The sequence below is a fragment of the Panulirus ornatus genome, chromosome 24 (genome assembly GCF_036320965.1).
Source record: "Panulirus ornatus isolate Po-2019 chromosome 24, ASM3632096v1, whole genome shotgun sequence".
Classification (NCBI taxonomy): Eukaryota; Metazoa; Arthropoda; class Malacostraca; order Decapoda; family Palinuridae; genus Panulirus; species Panulirus ornatus.
The window spans coordinates 13,826,989-13,853,133 of NC_092247.1; the positions used below are offsets into that span (position 1 = coordinate 13,826,989).

Genomic DNA, 26,145 nt, shown 5'->3' on the forward strand with positions numbered 1-26,145 from the left:
CTTCTCCTCGTTCCCTCCACCTCCGACACATATATCCTCTTGGTCAATCTTTCCTCACTCATTCTCTCCATGTGCCCAAACCATTTCAAAACACCCTCTTCTGCTCTCTCAACCACGCTCTTTTTATTTCCACACATCTCTCTTACCCTTACGTTACTTACTCGATCAAACCACCTCACACCACACATTGTCCTCAAACATCTCATTTCCAGCACATCCACCCTCCTGCGCACAACTCTATCCATAGCCCATGCCTCGCAACCATACAACATTGTTGTAACCACTATTCCTTCAAACATACCCATTTTTGCTTTCCGAGATAATGTTCTCGACTTCCACGTATTATTCAAGGCTCCCAGGATTTTCGCCCCCTCCCCCACCCTATGATCCACTTCCGCTTCCATGGTTCCATCCGCTGCCAGATCCACTCCCAGATATCTAAAACACTTTACTTCCTCCAGTTTTTCTCCATTCAAACTTACCTCCCAATTGACTTGACCCTCAACCCTACTGTACCTAATAACCTTGCTCTTATTCACATTTACTCTTAACTTTCTTCTTTCACACACTTTACCAAACTCAGTCACCAGCTTCTGCAGTTTCTCACATGAATCAGCCACAAGCGCTGTATCATCAGCCAACAACAACTGACTCACTTCCCAAGCTCTCTCATCCACAACAGACTTCATACTTGCCCCTCTTTCCAAAACTCTTACATTTACCTCCCTAACAACCCCATCCATAAACAAATCAAACAACCATGGAGACATCACACGCCCCTACCGCAAACCTACATTCACTGAGAACCAATCACTTTCCTCTCTTCCTACACGTACACATGCCTTACATCCTCGATAAAAACTTTTCACTGCTTCTAACAACTTGCCTCCCACACCATATATTCTTAATACCTTCCACAGAGCATCTCTATCAACTCTATCATATGCCTTCTCCACATCCATAAATGCTACATACAAATCCATTTGCTTTTCTAAGTATTTCTCACATACATTCTTCAAAGCAAACACCTGATCCACACATCCTCTACCACTTCTGAAACCACACTGCTCTTCCCCAATCTGATGCTCTGTACATGCCTTCACCCTCTCAATCAATACCCTCCCATATAATTTACCAGGAATACTCAACAAACTTATACCTCTGAAATTTGAGCACTCACTCTTATCCCCTTTGCCTTTGTACAATAGCACTATGCACGCATTTCGCCAATCCTCAGGAACCTCACCATGAGTCATACATACATTAAATAACCTTACCAATCAGTCAATAATACAGTCACCCCCTATTTTAATAAATTCCACTTCAATACCATCCAAACCTGCTGCTTTGCCGGCTTTCATCTTCCGCAAAGCTTTTACTACCTCTTCTCTGTTTACCAAATCATTTTCCCTAACCCTCTCACTTTGCACACCACCTCGACCAAAACACCCTATATCTGCCACTCTATCATCAAACACATTCAACAAACCTTCAAAATACTCACTCCATCTCCTTCTCACATCACCACTACTTGTTATCACCTCCCCATTTGCGCCCTTCACTGAAGTTCCCATTTGCTCCCTTGTCTTACGCACTTTATTTACCTCCTTCCAGAACATCTTTCTATTCTCCCTAAAATTTAATGATACTCTCTCACCCCAACTCTCATTTGCCCTCTTTATATATATATGTATATATATACATATATATATATATATATATATATATATATATATATATATATATATATATATATATATATATATATATATATATATATATATATATATATATATATATATATATATATATATGTATATATATATATATATATATATATATATATATATATATATAAATATATATATATATATATATAAAGCGTCAGCGCTTTAACCAGGGTAGCAATTAATCACTGATCACCCAAAAAGTCACAAATATGACAAGACATCTATCAAGAAAATGGAAAAGCCTACACACATAAGATGAAGTAAATTAGGTAAAATAAGAAATTTTACCATGAAAAAGAAAATTATAGAGAGTATATGCAAATCACGGAATTTTGACAATGAAATAGGATATATCCGAGAACAAATATCATATACTTACTAAGTGGTCATGTTTACAGTGTCACATATTGCTTGTTTCGAACATGTACGAACCCCTAGCAATGTAGGTACATGAACTGCAAATATCATAGATACAGTTAACAGATTTGTTCTAAAAACAGTTACAATCTACGAAACAAAATATGATGTAATAAATAAGAGTTGAAACGTTTATATACAGTGTTCAGTGCAGATCGTTTTGCATTCGTTCGAATCATCGGAAACAAGATATTTACATAAACAAGTAGCCTATCACAAGGCTATAAGTTTCATTACCGCTAGCGCATAGTGTTCAATTTCTAAACTAAAATGATAGGCCATTCGGTCATATATCATCAGAAAATGCCTGTGTATTACACAAATAAACTTAACATTATACAAATCATACAGTTACGCTATCAGCTTCATAAACACATTCACTTTGTCGACATTTATCATTGTCACGAAAAGTTTTATTGCATGTTGCATGTTGGATCAGGCAACCCTGCTCACCTCAGCGGCAATTCTCGCTATGATGTTAACAAATCCACTGGACGAATGAATGATGCGGGTAATCATTATGATCCCGTAACTCTCTCACCTCAGTAAACTCATCCACTCCTTCGCCATACGCCACCGTTAGTGGCAGTTCAACCGACACCTGAGACGATGCGTGTTCGATATGCATTTGAACTTGAAGCGAAGGTTTCCGGATTGTCGGAACCGGTTGATGAGTATCTATTTTCCTCGTCTGTAGCCTGATGTCTCGTATTTTCCCCCCCAGCGACGAGGTTGCTGGATATTGCATGCCAGGAGTTGTATGTACCTGAGCTCCTGTTTGGAGTTGGTCGCTTTGTACTGTTGTTGACCCTGGACTGGCGTTGTCTGCTGCATTGCTTACGTTCTTCTGAGTTGGTCTCTGGTCGCAAGCGGCTCACTGGGTTTTTCCTCATTCTTGTCTTCAGTTCCTCAGACTCTCGTTGCATGCGGCCAATTTCCTCTGATGGAACTTTCACCAGTTGTTTCATTTTGATCGATAGGTTGTCACTCTCTTATGTTCCTTACAGGGATGCGAAACATGAGGGCGTCTCCAGGAAGGTGGTCTCGTGGTGTACTTACTGTGTTACTTACAAAGCAGATTAACGATCTTTCTCGTTGAACCAAGAGATCTGAAGCAGTTTCGTTATCCATTAGGAGGATCCTCTCCTGATGTAATAATTGCGTATTTCCCATTTTACCGTTTGTCAATTTCTAGCGTAATACCAATATCTCTGCAGAATATATTTCATAAAGTTCTTCCCACAAGAACTGTCTGTTTCTCGTTCTTCGTCTTCGTAAATGTTCTATAAACTGAGTTGTAATATCAGGCTGTGAAGCCTCATTCCTCTGGAAGGTGGTTACGGGATCTTTTGTTCCTGTTTTTCTTTGTTGAAAGAGGTGGGGAGTATTGTATATTTTGTGAGTCCACAAGAATCTGCTGGTGTGGATTGATCCAAGCCAGGGTTGGAAGCTGTGTAGCGGGGACGAACTATTGTCTCATGGGGTCTCCGTTCCCTCTAGAGCTTCAATCGAGGCCTCAGTAGACTGTTTCGGTTCCACAGAAGACAACCAGTGACTACTTGATCAGTTGAGACAAAAGTCTGCACCGCTTCCCCACTGGTCACCTCCTCCATGTAATGTTCTCCCGCACCTCTCCCTGAATATAAACCTGACTCTCACGTGTCCACACCTCTGACATCTTCACTCACTCTGGCACCTCTCCTTCCCAGTATCGTACCTTCATTCCCTCCAGCACCTCTCCTACGCAGTGTACGACTTTCACTAACTTTAACACGTCTCCTACCCAGTGTCCTACCTTCATTCACTCTAGCACCGCACCTACCCAGTGTCCTGCCCTCGCTCACTTTGGCATCTCTCCTACCCAATGTCCTACTTTCACTCACTCTAGCACCTCTCCCAGAGTCCTCCCTTCACTCACTCTGGCAACTTTCCTACCCAGTGCAGGATGGACTCGTTGCTAGGGATGTTGTCCTGGGCCACAGTCCTCCTTGCAGGCCGCGCCACCAGAGGCACTGTCTCCACTACACCGATGGCATGACCCACATTGCGTCCCAGCAGTATTGACTGCGTCATCTCCTCGCTGCTCTTTACCTTCACATGAGAACGTCCATCCACCCACTTCCCGCTCCTTGTGTAGCGCATTCTAGCTTCCCTGGTCAGTTGTGTTGTTATGACTGCCTGACCCTTGAGGTTGGAATGCATAGAAAAGTTTACCTTTGCATAAATAGGTATGGATCTGCATGGTGTATCGATTAGCGGTGCTGACTGTCTGACCTGAATGTATTTAAGGGTCACCCGTGGTCGAGCGCATAGGTTCAAATTCAACACAGCTCTTCATCCTCTCGAAGGGGTTGGTCGATAAATTGGGTACCTGGCTCAGGCTAGGTGGATGTTTGTAGTGTTAATGAAATGGTCTTGATACAGGCATTCACTTGTCCGTGTTGTCTCAGCTAACTTGGAAGAATGAATACACCAGACATTTTGCCCAGTATCCTTCATCAAATTCTTCTAAGATCTTGAATTTTACCACGGACAGAGCTGTTGACTCCACCTGTGCCAGCTCTTCCTCCGGCTACAAAAGAACCATCGTCTTGCCTGTCTTCACCCCCTGCATCGTCTACCAACAGCATGTGTCTTAAAAAGATGTCATCTAATGAGTTCAACTCAGTCCGGTAACTTGCCAGCGCCGGGGTGCCCCACAGGTTAATCGGAGCTAGAGGTAAACAGTGTTTGCCGATTCCGTGGCCATGAGGCTTCCTCGTCCTCGCTGTACAATTGTCCAACACAGATACAACACAGTTACTTCTTGCTAAGATGTTCAATCATGATATGGTCATAATGCGTGTTAGGTGTTGTATAGTCGGTAATTTGCAACATGAGATTGAAAAATGCAACTGGATTGCAACTGCTACGTCCATGCACTGCTAGTCCATCTCTTTTTAACTCAAATCCTCTATTATCAGTCCTTTACCACCTGTGAGAAGCGCCTGTCTTACCGTTTTATTCACCAACCTGATTGTTCCTTCACTCGTATCACCGATTCAGTAATATATTTGATGTACCACAAACCTCCTTTTGTATTCCGGCTTCACCCTGTATATTGTACACTCACTGTGTCATGGGCTGTCACTTCCCGACATAATGTTTGTACTTGTATCTAGACGAGACCCTCATTCTTTATATATACCTTGCTTTGTGTAAACCAGTGACATGACAACCGTGCCTCCCTCTCTGAAGGGAAGAGGACTCACTGGGACTCTGGGCCCACTCGAGCAGAGGAACCCTCTGGGACTCTGGGCCCACTCGCGCAGAGGACCCTCTAAAACCCTTGGCCCACTCGAGCAGAGGACCCCTCTGGTACCTGGGCCCACTCGGGCACACTTTCAACCCTCCTCTGTTGATGTATTAGCATGATCATACCCATGATCCTGTAGGTATGATAGTTCACGGCATGAAGCTTGAACATTTGCTGAACTAAAGGTCAAACAGTGATTTCAGACTTCTGAAACACCTAGTTATGTGCCCAGTGTACGCTCTACACTTCAGCCATCTACCCTGTAGCCGCGTAGCCTTCACTCATGATCTCACTCAAATGCTGCAGATAATTCAGATCTAAGACTGAAAATGAAATTAGAAAAATTATGATTTAAAGTATTAAAATCAAATCAGATTTTAATTAGATATGGAAAAAGATATATAATCTTTGGGAAATAGTCGTAGACGAATGGCATATGCTGTTAAATGATATCTGGATCTCGAAGACACTGGAAAAATTCAAATATAGTATGACAAAATACGTGAAACGGGCAGAAAGGAGAAATAAAATCGAGCCACCTTGTCTAAACAGGAAAAATTACTTACATATTTGATAATGTTATCAATACCCGTTTACCGATTACTGGTCAGTACGGTATCCGGTGGTAAGGTGATGTGTGGGAGCAGCACCTGCGCCGCGTGAGCTGAAGGCGTGGTAGGCTGGTCCTGGTGCGCGCTGGCTGCCGGCCACGATGTAGCCCATGAGCTCTGCTCAGTCGGTCAGCTGCTGGCGAAGGCAAGGTAACGAACGAGCCATGTTCTCCTCTCCACTATAACCACTAGATTTGCCCTGGTGTCGAGATTTCTCCTTGCAAAACTGTATATACATATCAACTATATGACTGATACACTCGTACGTATTAACAAGAAAGAACGGAGGAAGAAGAGGCGAGTGGAAAACAAAGAATGATACTCGACAGGATGAAACGAAAATGGGAGAATGTAGAGCAGCCATTTGGACAAACACTGCCATAAATCTAGTGAAGCTGGGTTCGCTGGCTGGGGCTGTCGTCAAGGGAAGGCCGTGTGCTGGGTTATGTAGGACGCCGCGGACCAGGCGAGGATAACTCAAGTGCTGTCCAAGGGTTTCCCTTTTTCTATACGTATATAAACTCTGCCGGGACGGAGTGAGTCATCATCCAATCAGCGTAGCACGACGGTTGCCACTGAGGAACGCGCTATCTTAGAGCTTAATGAATTTGATGAATTTGATCAATAATCTCAACTTCGTGATTTAGTGGAAAATGTAATTTCGAACGTGGAATTCTCACGAAAATATCATCAACTAAACTGCTGATTAGAAATTCTGTATGTAAATGATGGGCATCGGTAGAAATATTCAAATACGGTGATATTAACAAAATATATTTTCCAATCGTTGATAATAATAATAATGACAATAATGGTAATAATAATAATAATAATGATAATAATGATGATAATGATAATAACAATAATAATAAGAATAAATAACTAATGATAATAATGATAATAAATAACTAATGATGAATTACGCTAACCCTTGTATTCAAAATACGTACGTATTTTCCCAAGTGAATTATGTACATGTTACTATGTGTAACATACAAATCATTTAGTGCGATTGCAAAACTTTCCAAATATTTCATTTTCTTTTTTTCTGTTAGCTGAGACGGCATGGAGAACTTAAGCCCTAATTGGAAGAGATCACAATTGAGCGCGTGACGGCATTTGGTAAACGAGTGACTACCCGAATTAAGGTTGGATGGGTTCAAGTCTGGCAACATGCGTATCATAAGTTCATCATGTAGACAAGATTGGGAACTTTAAGAAAAAAATTCTACTATAAAGCTATCCAATTTGTATAGAAGTTCACTGAATTAATGTTACAATTCTTTGTGTAATTAATGATAGAAGATTCAATGATATTTCTCGTGGTACAGGAGTTAGAGTTAAAAACTCAGATGGCATTACTCCAATCAATACATTGATTATGATTTTTAACATGATAATACAAAGCATTTGATTCTTGTCCTGTTCTTGTACTATATTCATGTTGCTTAAGTCTAACGGAAAGATCCTTACCAGTCTGCGCTACATAAAACTTATCACATTTTTACATGGTATTCTATAAACTCAGCCTGCGGAACTTTCTGGCGAGTTCCTGATTAAGATATTCTTAATAGTATTGTTGTTGCTGAAGGCAACATTCACAATGAAGGATTTAAGCAACACGGGAAATAAAGTAAAATCATTATTAAAAGGGAGAACCTAGCCGGAGCCAGGTACTCATTTTATCGACCAACCCCTAGGGATGGATGAACAGCTGGGTTGACTGTGGATCTTTGCGTTCGACTCTGTGCAGTCCGTGAATGCGTCACAGCCAAGAACTCTCACTATCCATCTGTCTGTCTATATCTCTGACGCCTGTTCTCACCTGAAACTCCCTCACTGGGGTGGCTACGGCAATAGAGTCTCCATAACTAGTGAACTCCAGCGCCGCTTCTCAGCCCTTAGTGCCTCACTCTTAACAAGCCACTGGCAGATGGCAAGTCACTAATCCTTCCGATACCCAGGCCGATAGTACCGGTAATATGCCTCCCGCGACACAAAATCTTTATGTCTAGCTCGAAACACCAAACATCATCATCATTACATTCATAAAATATTCCCGGAAACCATATTGGCAAACAGGCCTTGTTACGTTTAGAGCTCCTCAATCTAAGTATAGATATGAGTTCTTAAACCTAAAGAAAACCCGGATGTGATATCGATAACTTGTTACTTGTGTGACATGTCTCAAGTTTGCTATGGTTATCCCAGCAGCCACCGCTACTTTAGTCTGTTGACATTGCTATTGTCATCGTTAAAGTCTATCCCATCTTGTGCACAAATTATAGCGGTGAAAGCCTTTAGAATTTACGACCTGATATGGATTCTATTACATGTGAAACTAACGTGTTTTCATTATGTAGGCATACCATTACATCGGGGCCTGAACATGCAGGAGGGTGAAAGGCGTGCAAGGAAGAGTGAACTGGAACGATGTGGGGTCGACGTGCTGTCATTGGATTGAACCAGGGCATGTGAAGCGTCTGGGGTAAACTATGGAATGTTTTGTGGGCCCTGGATGTGGAAAGGGAACCGTGGTTTCGGTGCATTATACATGACAGCTAGAGCTCAGAGTGAACGAATGTGGCCTTTGTTGTCTTTTCCTAGCGGTACCTCGCGCGCGTGCGGGGGGAGGGGGCTGTCATTTCTTGTGTGGCTGGGTGGCGACGGAAATTAATAAAGGCAGCAAGTATGAATCATGTAAAGTGTATATATGTATATGTCTGTGTATGTATATATATGTATACGTTGAAATGTATAGGTATGTATATGAGCATGTGTGGACGTGTATGTATATGCATGTTTATGTGGGTGGGCTGGGCCATTCTTTCGTCTGTTTCCTTGCGCTCCTCGCTAACGCGGGAGACAACGACAAAGTATATATATATATACTTGGATGGTATTGCAGTGGAATTTATTAAAAAAGGGGGTGACTGTATTATTGACTGGTTGGTAAGGTTATTTAATGTATGTATGACTCATGGTGAGGTGCCTGAGGATTGGCGGAATGCGTGCATAGTGCCATTGTACAAAGGCAAAGGGGATAAGAGTGAGTGCTCAAATTACAGAGGTATAAGTTTGTTGAGTATTCCAGGTAAATTATATGGGAGGGTATTGATTGAGAGGGTGAAGGCATGTACAGAGCATCAGATTGGGGAAGAGCAGTGTGGTTTCAGAAGTGGTAGAGGATGAGTGGATCAGGTGTTTGCTTTGAAGAATGTATATGAGAAATACTTAGAAAAGCAAATGGATTTGTGTGTAGCATTTATGGATCTGGAGAAGGCATATGATAGAGTTGATAGAGATGCTCTGTGGAAGGTATTAAGAATATATGGTGTGGGAGGCAAGTTGTTAGAAGCAGTGAAAAGTTTTTATCGAGGATGTAAGGCATGTGTACGTGTAGGAAGAGAGGAAAGTGATTGGTTCTCAGTGAATGTAGGTTTGCGGCAGGGGTGTGTGATGTCTCCATGGTTGTTTAATTTGTTTATGGATGGGGTTGTTAGGGAGGTGAATGCAAGAGTTTTGGAAAGAGGGGCAAGTATGAAGTCTGTTGGGGATGAGAGAGCTTGGGAAGTGAGTCAGTTGTTGTTCGCTGATGATACAGCGCTGGTGGCTGATTCATGTGAGAAACTGTAGAAGCTGGTGACTGAGTTTGGTAAAGTGTGTGAAAGAAGACAGTTAAGAGTAAATGTGAATAAGAGCAAGGTTATTAGGTACAGTAGGGTTGAGGGTCAAGTCAATTGGGAGGTAAGCTTGAATGGAGAAAAACAGGAGGAAGTAAAGTGTTTTAGATATCTGGGAGTGGATCTGGCAGCGGATGGAACCATGGAAGCGGAAGTGGATCATAGGGTGGGGGAGGGGGCGAAAATCCTGGGAGCCTCGAAGAATGTGTGGAAGTCGAGAACATTATCTCGGAAAGCAAAAATGGGTATGTTTGAAGGAATAGTTGTTCCAACAATGTTGTATGGTTGCGAGGCGTGGGCTATAGATAGAATTGTGCGCAGGAGGATGGATGTGCTGGAAATGAGATGTTTGAGGACAATGTGTGGTGTGAGGTGGTTTGATCGAGTAAGTAACGTAAGGGTAAGAGAGATGTGTGGAAATAAAAAGAGCGTGGTTGAGAGAGCAGAAGAGGGTGTTTTGAAATGGTTTGGTCACATGGAGAGAATGAGTGAGGAAAGATTGACCAAGAGGATATATGTGTCGGAGGTGGAGGGAACGAGGAGAAGTGGGAGACCAAATTGGAGGTGGAAAGATGGAGTGAAAAAGGTTTTGTGTGATCGGGGCCTGAACATGCAGGAGGGTGAAAGGAGGGCAAGGAATAGAGTGAATTGGATCGATGTGGTATACCGGGGTTGACGTGCTGTCAGTGGACTGAATCATAGCATGTGAAGCGTCTGGGGTGAACCATGGGAAGCTGTGTAGGTATGTATATTTGCGTGTGTGGACGTATGTATATACATGTGTATGGGGGTGGGTTGGGCCATTTCTTTCGTCTGTTTCCTTGCGCTACCTCGCAAACGCGGGAGACAGCGACAAAGCAAAAAAAAAAAAAAAATATATATATATATATATATATATATATATATATATATATATATATATATATATATATATATTATCCCTGGGGATAGGGGAGAAAGAATACTTCCCACGTATTCCCTGAGTGTTGTAGAAGGCGACTATCAGGGAAGGGAGCGGGGGGCTGGAAATCCTTCCCTCTCGTTTTTTTTTTTCTTTGTATTTTCCAGAAGGAACGGTGAAGGAGGCCTGGTGAGGATGCTTTCTCAAAGGCCCAGTCCTCTGTTCTTAACGCTACCTTGTAACGCGGGAAATGGCGAATAGTATGAAAGAAAAAGAAAAAAAAAAAATATATATATATATATATATATATATGTATATATATATATATATATATATATATATATATATATATATATATATATATATACATATATACATACATATATATCGTTTATGAGATGGCCTTGATTAGAGCCGTAGATGCCAGTGACGTGTTAGCTAACGTAAAGTGAAAAATATATATATTCCAATTACGAACATGAGTTTCGTTTTCTTTGTGGGTCTCTGAGAAAAAATTCACTTGAATGATTTACGCATATTGGAGGAAACGACACCACAATCTGTATCACTGTTCCCCACCTCAAACACTCCTGAGAAGATCGCCCTTTGATAAAGCTACGCTTGTGACTCATTAATTTAGCTGTTTTTCATGGTGACTACATAGTGAATTACGGGTCCCTGTTTTTGCTCCTAGAGAGTTCTCCACTACATTGACGATAAACTAATTAGCTTATAATTAGAGGCAGGCAATATTTCCTCCCTTTTAAGAAAACTGGTAGTACATTATTTTTCACGCTTCGGGTAAGACAGCGAATCTCATTGGTTGCCAAGTACACTTTTTGGGAGGCAGACTTCCATACGTTCAAGCTAACGCAACTTCTATACTTTTGAATCCTATCTGATTATGGACATTTCTCTTTTGACCTACCTGTTTTCTTTTGTCTATATTCTACTCAAAGAATGGAGATGGGAAGTGATTATTATCAAAGGTTGCTCTTCTCTTCGTATTCACTTTTTTTTTTTTTTTGTTATTTTTAGACTCATCAGGAGGTATCTAATGTAATTTTTAACAATGGAATTACCTTCATCCAATAAACAAGCACATTCCTTTTACAGTTTCATATTATTATCTCAAACTATTTCTTCAAACTTAGCAACTCCCCCACGTTGAACTGAATAAGAATAGGTTTGTAGCGTAGCTCGTTAGTTCAGTGACTGTACAAATCTCATTCTCTCTTGATTACTGAATTATAAAATCGTACATACCTATGGCCTTCCCGACACCTTGTGTGATCTTAGGAAACATCATTTATCGGCGTGGCCGGCAAATCCTATCTTATACATACCAATGAACCATTGAGAGATGTTTATTCAGTCCACTGGCCCTCGGACACCGAAAGGCGCCCTACGTCATGTAGCTCTTTGTTCATCACCCTCCAGCAGCAGCAGGCTCTGTGCTGATCCAACCCTCATGGCAGGGCCCCCTTGTGGGATATTGTCATCGCTCGACGCCTACAACAGTTCCTAAAAGATCTCAGCCACTCCATTACCCCCTCGCAGAGAAGCTCGACCAAGGTAATCGCTGTACACTTCCCGAAATACAGAATTTCAACCGCCTCCCATCTGCCGCATGGCAGCAAGGCTACGAAACCTCCTCCCTTCTGCTGCACAGCCTCGGATCTTATCACACTCGCTCTCTCCTGTAGCTGCACCATGAGACCCGGACAGCGACGCGCACCTGCTCCTGATGATGAAACTGGTTGACTGATGGTCTGATTTTACAAATCTAGGCTTTGCTTGAAAGACAATGAAGGCTGCGAAGGTGGGTTGCACTGTCGGATATCCGATATGAACACGCGTGTGAGTCAAGTTGTTTATCGAAAAACATTCGCTCCGATGTTTACACGCAATAATCTGGTCCTGACCAACAGGAGTAGTATCTGGCAGGGTGTTGTGACCGCGCCAGTCAGCTTAAACTGTTGATCTCGGCCGAGATGGACGACTTCAAGTGTGTGTGTGCGTGTGTGTGTATGTGTGTGTATATATATATATATATATATATATATATATATATATATATATATATATATATATATATATATATATATATATATATATACATATAGTTTGTTTTCTAAATTATTTCTTACATTTTCCATATGTATATATATGTATGTGTGTGTGTGTATATGTGCGTATGTATGTGTATGTATATATATATATGTATATACATGTATAAGTTTGTTGAGTATTCCTGGTAAATTATATGGGAGGGTATTGATTGAGAGGGTGAAGGCATGTACAGAGCATCAGATTGGGGAAGAGCAGTGTGGTTTCAGAAGTGGTAGAGGATGTGTGGATCAGGTGTTTGCTTTGAAGAATGTATGTGAGAAATACTTAGAAAAGCAAATGGATTTGTATGTAGCATTTATGGATCTGGAGAAGGCATATGATAGAGTTGATAGAGATGCTCTGTGGAAGGTATTAAGAATATATGGTGTGGGAGGCAAGTTGTTAGAAGCAGTGAAAAGTTTTTATCGAGGATGTAAGGCATGTGTACGTGTAGGAAGAGAGGAAAGTGTTTGGTTCTCAGTGAATGTAGGTTTACGGCAGGGGTGTGTGATGTCTCCATGATTGTTTAATTTGTTTATGGATGGGGTTGTTAGGGAGGTAAATGCAAGAGTTTTGGAAAGAGGGGCAAGTATGAAGTCTGTTGTGGATGAGAGAGCTTGGGAAGTGAGTCAGTTGTTGTTCGCTGATGATACAGCGCTGGTGGCTGATTCATGTGAGAAACTGCAGAAGTTGGTGACTGAGTTTGGTAAAGTGTGTGAAAGAAGAAAGTTAAGAGTAAATGTGAATAAGAGCAAGGTTATTAGGTACAGTAGGGTTGAGGGTCAAGTCAATTGGGAGGTAAGTTTGAATGGAGCAAAACTGGAGGAAGTAAAGTGTTTTAGATATCTGGGAGTGGATCTGGCAGCGGATGGAACAATGGAAGCGGAAGTAGATCATAGGGTGTGGGAGGGGGCGAAAATTCTGGGAACCTTGAAGAATGTGTGGAAGTCGAGAACATTATCTCGGAAAGCAAAAATGGGTATGTTTGAAGGAATAGTGGTTCCAACAATGTTGTATGGTTGCTAGGCGTGGACTATGGATAGAGTAGTGCGCAGGAGGATGGATGTGCTGGAAATGAGATTTTTGAGGACAATGTGTGGTGTGAGGTGGTTTGATCGAGTAAGTAACGTAAGGGTAATAGAGATGTGTGGAAATAAAAAAGAGCGTGGTTGAGAGAGCAGAAGAGGGTGTTTTGAAATGGTTTGGGCACATGGAGAGAATGAGTGAGGAAAGATTGACCAAGAGGATATATGTGTCGGAGGTGGAGGGAACGAGGAGAAGAGGGAGACCAAATTGGGGGTGGAAAGATGGAGTGAAAAAGATTTTGTGTGATCGGGGCCTGAACATGCAGGAGGGTGAAAGGAGGGCAAGGAATAGAGTGAATTGGATCCATGTGGTATACCGGGGTTGACGTGCTGTCAGTGGATTGAATCAGGGCATGTGAAGCGTCTGGGGTAAACCATGGAAAGCTGTGTAGGTATGTATATTTTCGTGTGTGGACGTATGTATATACATGTGTATGGGGGTGGGTTGGGCCATTTCTTTCGTCTGTTTCCTTGCGCTACCTCGCAAACGCGGGAGACAGCGACAAAGCAAAAAAAAAAAAAAGATTATATATATATATATATATATATATATATATATATATATATATATATATATATATGAGATATATATGAGATCTATATATGGAAATGAGATGTAGTGTGGTAATCCTAGTGGTGTTCATCACAGGCGGGCTCTTCCTCTTCACGTACAAGTATACACAGTTTAACCTCTTCGGCTTCATTCTTGTTTTGTTATCACAGCTTCTTTGCTAAGTGGTCTTCGATGGACGTTATCACAGTTGGTGATGCAGAAGGCTGAGCTAGCGCTTAGCAACCCCATCGGCATGGTTTATCACATACAGCCATGGATGACCATGTCTCTCCTTCCCCTAGCTGTTATCATGGAAGGCACAGCAATTGCAGCAAGTGAATATGGGTTTAGGTTTACAAGTTCATCAGATACTTTGTATATGTGGGGTAGAGTCATGTTTGGAGCTGTCCTTGCATTCTTCATGGAGGTTTCAGAGTATCTTGTTGTCTGCTATACATCATTCCTTACATTCTCCATATCTGGTGTTGCCAAAGAGATCATGACTTTATCTCTTGCCGTTTATGTCTACAGTGAACATCTGTCTTCGATCAATTTAATGGGACTTGTTCTCTGCATCATTGGTATCACATTTCACGTTGTCCTGAAAGCCCTTCATCCACTCATCCACCACAAGAGCTCAACCCATTAACTCCAGCTGAATCCCATCAGAAGGTACCACTCCTGTCAGACACAGAAGGGGAAGAACTTGAATTGTACTCTCGATAGTTCATTGTGAAAATGTTGGTTAAAACAAGTGTGGATGTTTAGTTGGTACACTTCCAGTACATGTATACTTGTTGAAATAGTGAGGAAAGTGATAACAGTTGCAGTTGTTTGATTACTAATCTCTCGCCATTTACCAGTCATGGGGAGTTTTAGTGGGGTGATAGTTTACATATGTGTTCATCTTGAATTTATTAATGGCTGTGTGGACAAAGCTGAATGTACACAGTTCTCCATTTGCTGAAATTTTTGTGAATTATATTTATCTTGAAAAGCAAATTCCAATGATCCATTCTGTTTAAGCAGCTTTGTCTTCCATATTTCATTACCGACCATTTGTCAGAAGTTCTCTAGGAAATCGTCACACTTATCCATTCCATAAAAGCAGATTTCGTAGCTTTTTTTATTTTTCATTAAGATGTTACCAGCAAAAGCTTATCTAATTTATTCATCCTGTTGGAAAAGTTTGTCATAGTTTCTCAAGAAGACAGTTCATTCCATTAAAGCAATTTTTTTAGCTTGTACGTTTCACTTTTTTTGTTTTTCCATTGGGATGTTTCCAGGAAAAACGTGCTAATTTATTCATTCCATTAGAGCAATTTTTGTAGCTCTATGTTGCACGTTATTTACCTCATTTAGATAGAATGAAAGATAGTTGTTATATCTGTAATACATTTCTTGGTCTTTATTTTTTTTTTAACCACCTATGCAGTCAGTACCATTTCATGCTGACACATTAGGTTTTCAGGTGCAGGATTATTCTTTGTTTAGTTGTTCCTTTGTCTCTCATCATATTGAAGACCAAACAACAGTGTTAAGAATATTTTTGTATTTGACACCCATTCCCTCTGGGAACTCCCATGAAGGGGGTGGCCAAAGCAGGAGAGCCTTCACGTATCCCTGTCCATACATGCCTCCCTTGCATACACCATTCCATATATTCTTCCATTAATGTCCCTCCCTCCAGTACTCTTCCACTAATGTCACATGTGGTCTCACAGTAACCCCTTTAATAGTACTATTGTAAACTCCATCATGCATTCCTTCCAAATGTTCAAACCAAACTTTGAATACAGCAGTACCTTTCACCCACTCTACTTTTCCACTATTCATTCCATTTACATATTCATCATATGTTGATGTTGCAGCGGCATAATCATGTTTAAAAGACTATACTGTCCCTTAATCCTTTACTGGCTGTTCTTACTAAGAATGTAATTTTCTTGTAATGATGGCTCTGGTTGATTATAGTTTCATGGAACTTAACAAAATAGTTTATATGATTGGATTGCATATATGTTTCAGATCACGTAGTAAGAAACCTTATAGAGAACTTATTGTCACAAGATTTGGTAAGCATCACTCCAATTTAACAGTTACTGTTTTTGTAATATACTTATCGGAACAAGTTATTTTTTTATATTTTTTGGATTATACTTTGGAATGTAAATAAACTGGGATATATTTGTTTAATTTCTTTTATTTGAGTACAGTGTATCCATAAAACTTTTTTCCAGAGTACCATAGTGTAGTACACTTCCTATACGAGTACACTAGATTAGGGATTGACCAGGAGACAGATAGATAATAAACAAATTCATGGAGTATCAAATCACACAGTATTGTGAAAGCCTTTTCCCTGTAAATAAGAGGTTTGGAATTGTCAAAAAAAGAGTAAGGGCTTAAAACATTCTGTAGATAATGTTACAAATATTAATCAAACAATGAGAATGATGGACTTACCTGACTATCTGTCACATACACATTTATTTTAGATAGGCTTGGTAAAGTTTTATCTTGTACTCTCTCTAAATATGTATATAATTACAAAGTTCATACATTAGTATATAATTACAAAGTTCATACATTAGTATATAATTACAAAGTTCATACATTAGTATATAATTACAAAGTTCATACATTAGTATATAATTACAAAGTTCATACATTAGTATATAATTACAAAGTTCATACATTAGTATATAATTACAAAGTTCATACATTAGTATATAATTACAAAGTTCATACATTAGTATATAATTACAAAGTTCATACATTAGTATATAATTACAAGTTCATACATTAGTATATAATTACAAAGTTCATACATTAGTATATAATTACAAAGTTCATACATTAGTATATAATTACAAAGTTCATACATTAGTATATAATTACAAAGTTCATACATTAGTATATAATTACAAAGTTCATACATTAGTATATAATTACAAGTTCATACATTAGTATATAATTACAAGTTCATACATTAGTATATAATTACAAAGTTCATACATTAGTATATAATTACAAAGTTCATACATTAGTATATAATTACAAAGTTCATACATTAGTATATAATTACAAAGTTCATACATTAGTATATAATTACAAAGTTCATACATTAGTATATAATTACAAAGTTCATACATTAGTATATAATTACAAAGTTCATACATTAGTATATAATTACAAAGTTCATACATTAGTATATAATTACAAAGTTCATACATTAGTATATAATTACAAAGTTCATACATTAGTATATAATTACAAAGTTCATACATTAGTATATAATTACAAAGTTCATACATTAGTATATAATTACAAAGTTCATACATTAGTATATAATTACAAAGTTCATACATTAGTATATAATTACAAAGTTCATACATTAGTATATAATTACAAGTTCATACATTAGTATATAATTACAAAGTTCATACATTAGTATATAATTACAAAGTTCATACATTAGTATATAATTACAAAGTTCATACATTAGTATATAATTACAAAGTTCATACATTAGTATATAATTACAAAGTTCATACATTAGTATATAATTACAAAGTTCATACATTAGTATATAATTACAAAGTTCATACATTAGTATATAATTACAAAGTTCATACATTAGTATATAATTACAAAGTTCATACATTAGTATATAATTACAAAGTTCATACATTAGTATATAATTACAAAGTTCATACATTAGTATATAATTACAAAGTTCATACATTAGTATATAATTACAAAGTTCATACATTAGTATATAATTACAAAGTTCATACATTAGTATATAATTACAAAGTTCATACATTAGTATATAATTACAAAGTTCATACATTAGTATATAATTACAAGTTCATACATTAGTATATAATTACAAAGTTCATACATTAGTATATAATTACAAAGTTCATACATTAGTATATAATTACAAAGTTCATACATTAGTATATAATTACAAAGTTCATACATTAGTATATAATTACAAAGTTCATACATTAGTATATAATTACAAAGTTCATACATTAGTATATAATTACAAAGTTCATACATTAGTATATAATTACAAAGTTCATACATTAGTATATAATTACAAAGTTCATACATTAGTATATAATTACAAAGTTCATACATTAGTATATAATTACAAAGTTCATACATTAGTATATAATTACAAGTTCATACATTAGTATATAATTACAAAGTTCATACATTAGTATATAATTACAAAGTTCATACATTAGTATATAATTACAAAGTTCATACATTAGTATATAATTACAAAGTTCATACATTAGTATATAATTACAAAGTTCATACATTAGTATATAATTACAAAGTTCATACATTAGTATATAATTACAAAGTTCATACATTAGTATATAATTACAAAGTTCATACATTAGTATATAATTACAAGTTCATACATTAGTATATAATTACAAAGTTCATACATTAGTATATAATTACAAAGTTCATACATTAGTATATAATTACAAAGTTCATACATTAGTATATAATTACAAAGTTCATACATTAGTATATAATTACAAAGTTCATACATTAGTATATAATTACAAAGTTCATACATTAGTATATAATTACAAAGTTCATACATTAGTATATAATTACAAAGTTCATACATTAGTATATAATTACAAAGTTCATACATTAGTATATAATTACAAAGTTCATACATTAGTATATAATTACAAAGTTCATACATTAGTATATAATTACAAAGTTCATACATTAGTATATAATTACAAAGTTCATACATTAGTATATAATTACAAAGTTCATACATTAGTATATAATTACAAAGTTCATACATTAGTATATAATTACAAAGTTCATACATTAGTATATAATTACAAAGTTCATACATTAGTATATAATTACAAAGTTCATACATTAGTATATAATTACAAAGTTCATACATTAGTATATAATTACAAAGTTCATACATTAGTATATAATTACAAAGTTCATACATTAGTATATAATTACAAAGTTCATACATTAGTATATAATTACAAAGTTCATACATTAGTATATAATTACAAAGTTCATACATTAGTATATAATTACAAAGTTCATACATTAGTATATAATTACAAAGTTCATACATTAGTATATAATTACAAAGTTCATACATTAGTATATAATTACAAAGTTCATACATTAGTATATAATTACAAGTTCATACATTAGTATATAATTACAAAGTTCATACATTAGTATATAATTACAAAGTTCATACATTAGTATATAATTACAAAGTTCATACATTAGTATATAATTACAAAGTTCATACATTAGTATATAATTACAAAGTTCATACATTAGTATATAATTACAAAGTTCATACATTAGTATATAATTACAAAGTTCATACATTAGTATATAATTACAAAGTTCATACATTAGTATATAATTACAAAGTTCATACATTAGTATATAATTACAAAGTTCATACATTAGTATATAATTACAAAGTTCATACATTAGTATATAATTACAAGTTCATACATTAGTATATAATTACAAAGTTCATACATTAGTATATAATTACAAGTTCATACATTAGTATATAATTACAAAGTTCATACATTAGTATATAATTACAAAGTTCATACATTAGTATATAATTACAAAGTTCATACATTAGTATATAATTACAAAGTTCATACATTAGTATATAATTACAAAGTTCATACATTAGTATATAATTACAAAGTTCATACATTAGTATATAATTACAAAGTTCATACATTAGTATATAATTACAAAGTTCATACATTAGTATATAATTACAAAGTTCATACATTAGTATATAATTACAAGTTCATACATTAGTATATAATTACAAAGTTCATACATTAGTATATAATTACAAGTTCATACATTAGTATATAATTACAAAGTTCATACATTAGTATATAATTACAAAGTTCATACATTAGTATATAATTACAAAGTTCATACATTAGTATATAATTACAAAGTTCATACATTAGTATATAATTACAAAGTTCATACATTAGTATATAATTACAAAGTTCATACATTAGTATATAATTACAAAGTTCATACATTAGTATATAATTACAAAGTTCATACATTAGTATATAATTACAAAGTTCATACATTAGTATATAATTACAAAGTTCATACATTAGTATATAATTACAAGTTCATACATTAGTATATAATTACAAAGTTCATACATTAGTATATAATTACAAAGTTCATACATTAGTATATAATTACAAAGTTCATACATTAGTATATAATTACAAAGTTCATACATTAGTATATAATTACAAAGTTCATACATTAGTATATAATTACAAAGTTCATACATTAGTATATAATTACAAAGTTCATACATTAGTATATAATTACAAAGTTCATACATTAGTATATAATTACAAAGTTCATACATTAGTATATAATTACAAAGTTCATACATTAGTATATAATTACAAAGTTCATACATTAGTATATAATTACAAAGTTCATACATTAGTATATAATTACAAAGTTCATACATTAGTATATAATTACAAAGTTCATACATTAGTATATAATTACAAAGTTCATACATTAGTATATAATTACAAAGTTCATACATTAGTATATAATTACAAAGTTCATACATTAGTATATAATTACAAAGTTCATACATTAGTATATAATTACAAAGTTCATACATTAGTATATAATTACAAAGTTCATACATTAGTATATAATTACAAAGTTCATACATTAGTATATAATTACAAAGTTCATACATTAGTATATAATTACAAAGTTCATACATTAGTATATAATTACAAAGTTCATACATTAGTATATAATTACAAGTTCATACATTAGTATATAATTACAAAGTTCATACATTAGTATATAATTACAAAGTTCATACATTAGTATATAATTACAAAGTTCATACATTAGTATATAATTACAAAGTTCATACATTAGTATATAATTACAAAGTTCATACATTAGTATATAATTACAAAGTTCATACATTAGTATATAATTACAAAGTTCATACATTAGTATATAATTACAAGTTCATACATTAGTATATAATTACAAAGTTCATACATTAGTATATAATTACAAAGTTCATACATTAGTATATAATTACAAAGTTCATACATTAGTATATAATTACAAAGTTCATACATTAGTATATAATTACAAAGTTCATACATTAGTATATAATTACAAAGTTCATACATTAGTATATAATTACAAAGTTCATACATTAGTATATAATTACAAAGTTCATACATTAGTATATAATTACAAAGTTCATACATTAGTATATAATTACAAAGTTCATACATTAGTATATAATTACAAGTTCATACATTAGTATATAATTACAAAGTTCATACATTAGTATATAATTACAAAGTTCATACATTAGTATATAATTACAAAGTTCATACATTAGTATATAATTACAAAGTTCATACATTAGTATATAATTACAAAGTTCATACATTAGTATATAATTACAAAGTTCATACATTAGTATATAATTACAAAGTTCATACATTAGTATATAATTACAAAGTTCATACATTAGTATATAATTACAAAGTTCATACATTAGTATATAATTACAAAGTTCATACATTAGTATATAATTACAAAGTTCATACATTAGTATATAATTACAAAGTTCATACATTAGTATATAATTACAAAGTTCATACATTAGTATATAATTACAAAGTTCATACATTAGTATATAATTACAAAGTTCATACATTAGTATATAATTACAAAGTTCATACATTAGTATATAATTACAAAGTTCATACATTAGTATATAATTACAAAGTTCATACATTAGTATATAATTACAAAGTTCATACATTAGTATATAATTACAAAGTTCATACATTAGTATATAATTACAAAGTTCATACATTAGTATATAATTACAAAGTTCATACATTAGTATATAATTACAAAGTTCATACATTAGTATATAATTACAAAGTTCATACATTAGTATATAATTACAAAGTTCATACATTAGTATATAATTACAAAGTTCATACATTAGTATATAATTACAAAGTTCATACATTAGTATATAATTACAAAGTTCATACATTAGTATATAATTACAAAGTTCATACATTAGTATATAATTACAAAGTTCATACATTAGTATATAATTACAAAGTTCATACATTAGTATATAATTACAAAGTTCATACATTAGTATATAATTACAAAGTTCATACATTAGTATATAATTACAAAGTTCATACATTAGTATATAATTACAAAGTTCATACATTAGTATATAATTACAAAGTTCATACATTAGTATATAATTACAAGTTCATACATTAGTATATAATTACAAAGTTCATACATTAGTATATAATTACAAAGTTCATACATTAGTATATAATTACAAAGTTCATACATTAGTATATAATTACAAAGTTCATACATTAGTATATCAGCCGGTGTTGACAGCCGATGTTGACAGCCGATGTTGACAGCCGATGTTGACAGCCGGTGTTGACAGCCGATGTTGACAGCCGATGTTGATCGCCGATGTTGACAGCCGGTGTTGCAACAACACACAGACAAAATATACCATGCCAAGCGATAACGAATGATATGACACTATACAGAACAAAAAGATAAAAGGAAACTACTTTTATGTTGTCTTTAGTGTGAAATAATGTAATTCGTGTCTGGTGAAGATCTAAAATAATATAACTAGTGGCTGGTGAGGGTCTGAAATAATGTAACTAGTGGCTGGTGAGGGTCTGAAATAATGTAACTAGTGGCTGGTGAGGGTCTGAAATAATGTAACTAGTGGCTGGTGAGGGTCTGAAACAAAACGCCACAGAATAAAGACGAGGCATTGTGAGTTGGCCTCCACCTGTCTCCGCTCTCCAGTGGAAATCTATACATCTGAGAGAGAGAGAGAGAGAGAGAGAGAGAGAGAGAGAGAGAGAGAGAGAGAGAGAGAGAGAGAGAGAGAGAGAGAGAGAGAGAGAGACTACGAGAATACAACAAAGGAAACACCGACAATTATTGCGTTAAGGAAAAAAAAACGACACCGGGTCATAAACGTTTCATCAACCATTGTAAACGAGGCGGTGGCGAACGTCATTAGACGTTGCTTAATTGGCCAGCAAACGGACCAGTAAGGGTTGGGGGGGGGGGTTAGAGTAGCAGGAGGGGGAGGGGGAGGTAGGAACAAGATATATGACACATAATGGCCACCAGTGCCTTATGAGGAGACACTGGAGAGCCTGGGAGGGTTTCACCTCCTGGTGGCTGGGCAGAGAGGCAGAGGGACGACAATTCAAACTCAACGAAAACGGTTGGTTTTAACTCAACTCAGTGTTGCCGTATTATTGGCGCCGACTTTATCTCTTAAATATATCCAAGAAAGCGTACACAGCATTTCTGATTGACATTATATAACCGGGTATGGGAAGTGTTTCATCAGCGGGTAATGATAATCTCTATACTTTATTTGGAGATGATTAAAGTGCTCAAGGAATCGTTATAATGCTATTGATAAAGCTGAAGTCCTTTGCTATCAACACAAGGGTCATATATTTCATTACCAAATTATACTTAACTACTCGGGCTGTGTGGGTAAGTGAGGAGGGGTGGGTGAGAGGGTTAAAGAATATAATCATTTCGATCAGTAGTTAAGGAATGACGTCGTCGTAAAGTCAGTATAACTAACCAGGTGGGAAACAGTCCCTGGTGAGAGACGCTCAGTGAGGATCAAACGTTTCCATGGTAAAGGTTATGTTGAATATCGGGGTCAGATCTCGGAATGTGTGTACAACTGTACATCCCTGGATGGTGATACACATTTCATCTTATTACAATATTCTTCACTCCTCTCTACACACTACAATCTGGACTTAAACATAACGTAAACTTTTATGATAGGGTAAAACAGAACACAAATCTCCACCTTACAACAACTATATTTCAGAATGTCTGACGTGGAATGGTCAACAGTGTAACGGTGATACCTCACGAGGGTCCAAGTGTGGGAGACGAGACTTAAGAGAGTGTGTTGAAGATCAAGGAGTTCCCAGAAACGAGAAGCTGGTATCACTCTAGCAACGAGTCAAGATAATGATCATTGTGATAATGATATTGGAAGTGTACTAAAGAAAACCTGCATGGCAAAGAAATCATTTGTTGTCTGTACCAAGAAGTAACAAGAGGCCACGTACTGATCCATATGACGGTCATGAATGATCATGACCGTCTGTACTGATGCATGATGGTCTGTACTGGTCCATGACCGTCTGTACTGATGCATGATGGTCTGTACTGGTTCTTGACCGTCTGTACTGATGCATGATGGTCTGTACTGGTTCTTGACCGTCTGTACTGATGCATGATGGTCTGTACTGGTCCTTGACCGTCTGTACTGATGCATGATGGTCTGTACTGGTCCATGACCGTCTGTACTGATGCATGATGGTCTGTACTGGTTCTTGACCGTCTGTACTGATGCATGATGGTCTGTACTGGTCCATGACCGTCTGTACTGATGCATGATGGTCTGTACTGGTTCTTGACCGTCTGTACTGATGCATGATGGTCTGTACTGGTTCTTGACCGTCTGTACTGATGCATGATGGTCTGTACTGGTCCTTGACCGTCTGTACTGATGCATGATGGTCTGTACTGGTCCATGACCGTCTGTACTGATGCATGATGGTCTGTACTGGTCCATGACCGTCTGTACTGATGCATGATGGTCTGTACTGGTTCTTGACCGTCTGTACTGATGCATGATGGTCTGTACTGGTCCTTGACCGTCTGTACTGATGCATGATGGTCTGTACTGGTCCATGACCGTCTGTACTGATGCATGATGGTCTGTACTGGTCCATGACCGTCTGTACTGATGCATGATGGTCTGTACTGGTTCTTGACCGTCTGTACTGATGCATGATGGTCTGTACTGGTCCATGACCGTCTGTATTGATGCATGATGGTCTGTACTGGTCCATGACCGTCTGTACTGATGCATGATGGTCTGTACTGGTTCTTGACCGTCTGTACTGATGCATGATGGTCTGTACTGGTCCATGACCGTCTGTATTGATGCATGATGGTCTGTACTGGTCCTTGACCGTCCTTACTGATGCATGATGTTCTGTACTGGTCCATGACCGTCCTTACTGATGCATGATCGTCTGCACTGATCCATGACTGTCTTCACTGGTCCATAACCAATGCAGTCGGTAAGATCATCACGATCTTAACATAGTTCAGCTTTGTTATGGATGAACCACACGAGAACACACGATAGCACCATAGCAGGTGCCTTGAAAATCTTCAACACACCAGACCTTCTATACACGACCATCTCGACACCAGTCCACGATCCCAGTTGGTTCTCCCTGTCTTACCCTGTTATCCAGTCAGATGATGCTGACAGATTCATCCCGTCCATTCTAATCAGTCCCTGTGTCTTTATCAGATACAGGGTGTATGATCTACGAGATGCGTTGTATTACTGACGTTACTTATGATTATTGAGATGATCATTGCTATGTGCAATACATAGACAAACAGTTCCTATATACGATAGAATGGGCGAGGTGTATACATACTTGGAGATATGTAAAAGCACATATGTAAAGGCGTACATACTCGGAGATATGTAAAAGCACATATGTAAAGGCGTACATATGGT

General features: G+C 36.2%; 1 pseudogene; it reads left to right on the forward strand.

Annotated features, from left to right (window-relative positions):
• The first annotated feature begins 14,443 nt into the window (after nt 1-14,443).
• Nucleotides 14,444-15,297, forward strand: LOC139756982 (solute carrier family 35 member C2 pseudogene; annotated as a pseudogene).
• The last annotated feature ends 10,848 nt before the right edge of the window (nt 15,298-26,145 follow it).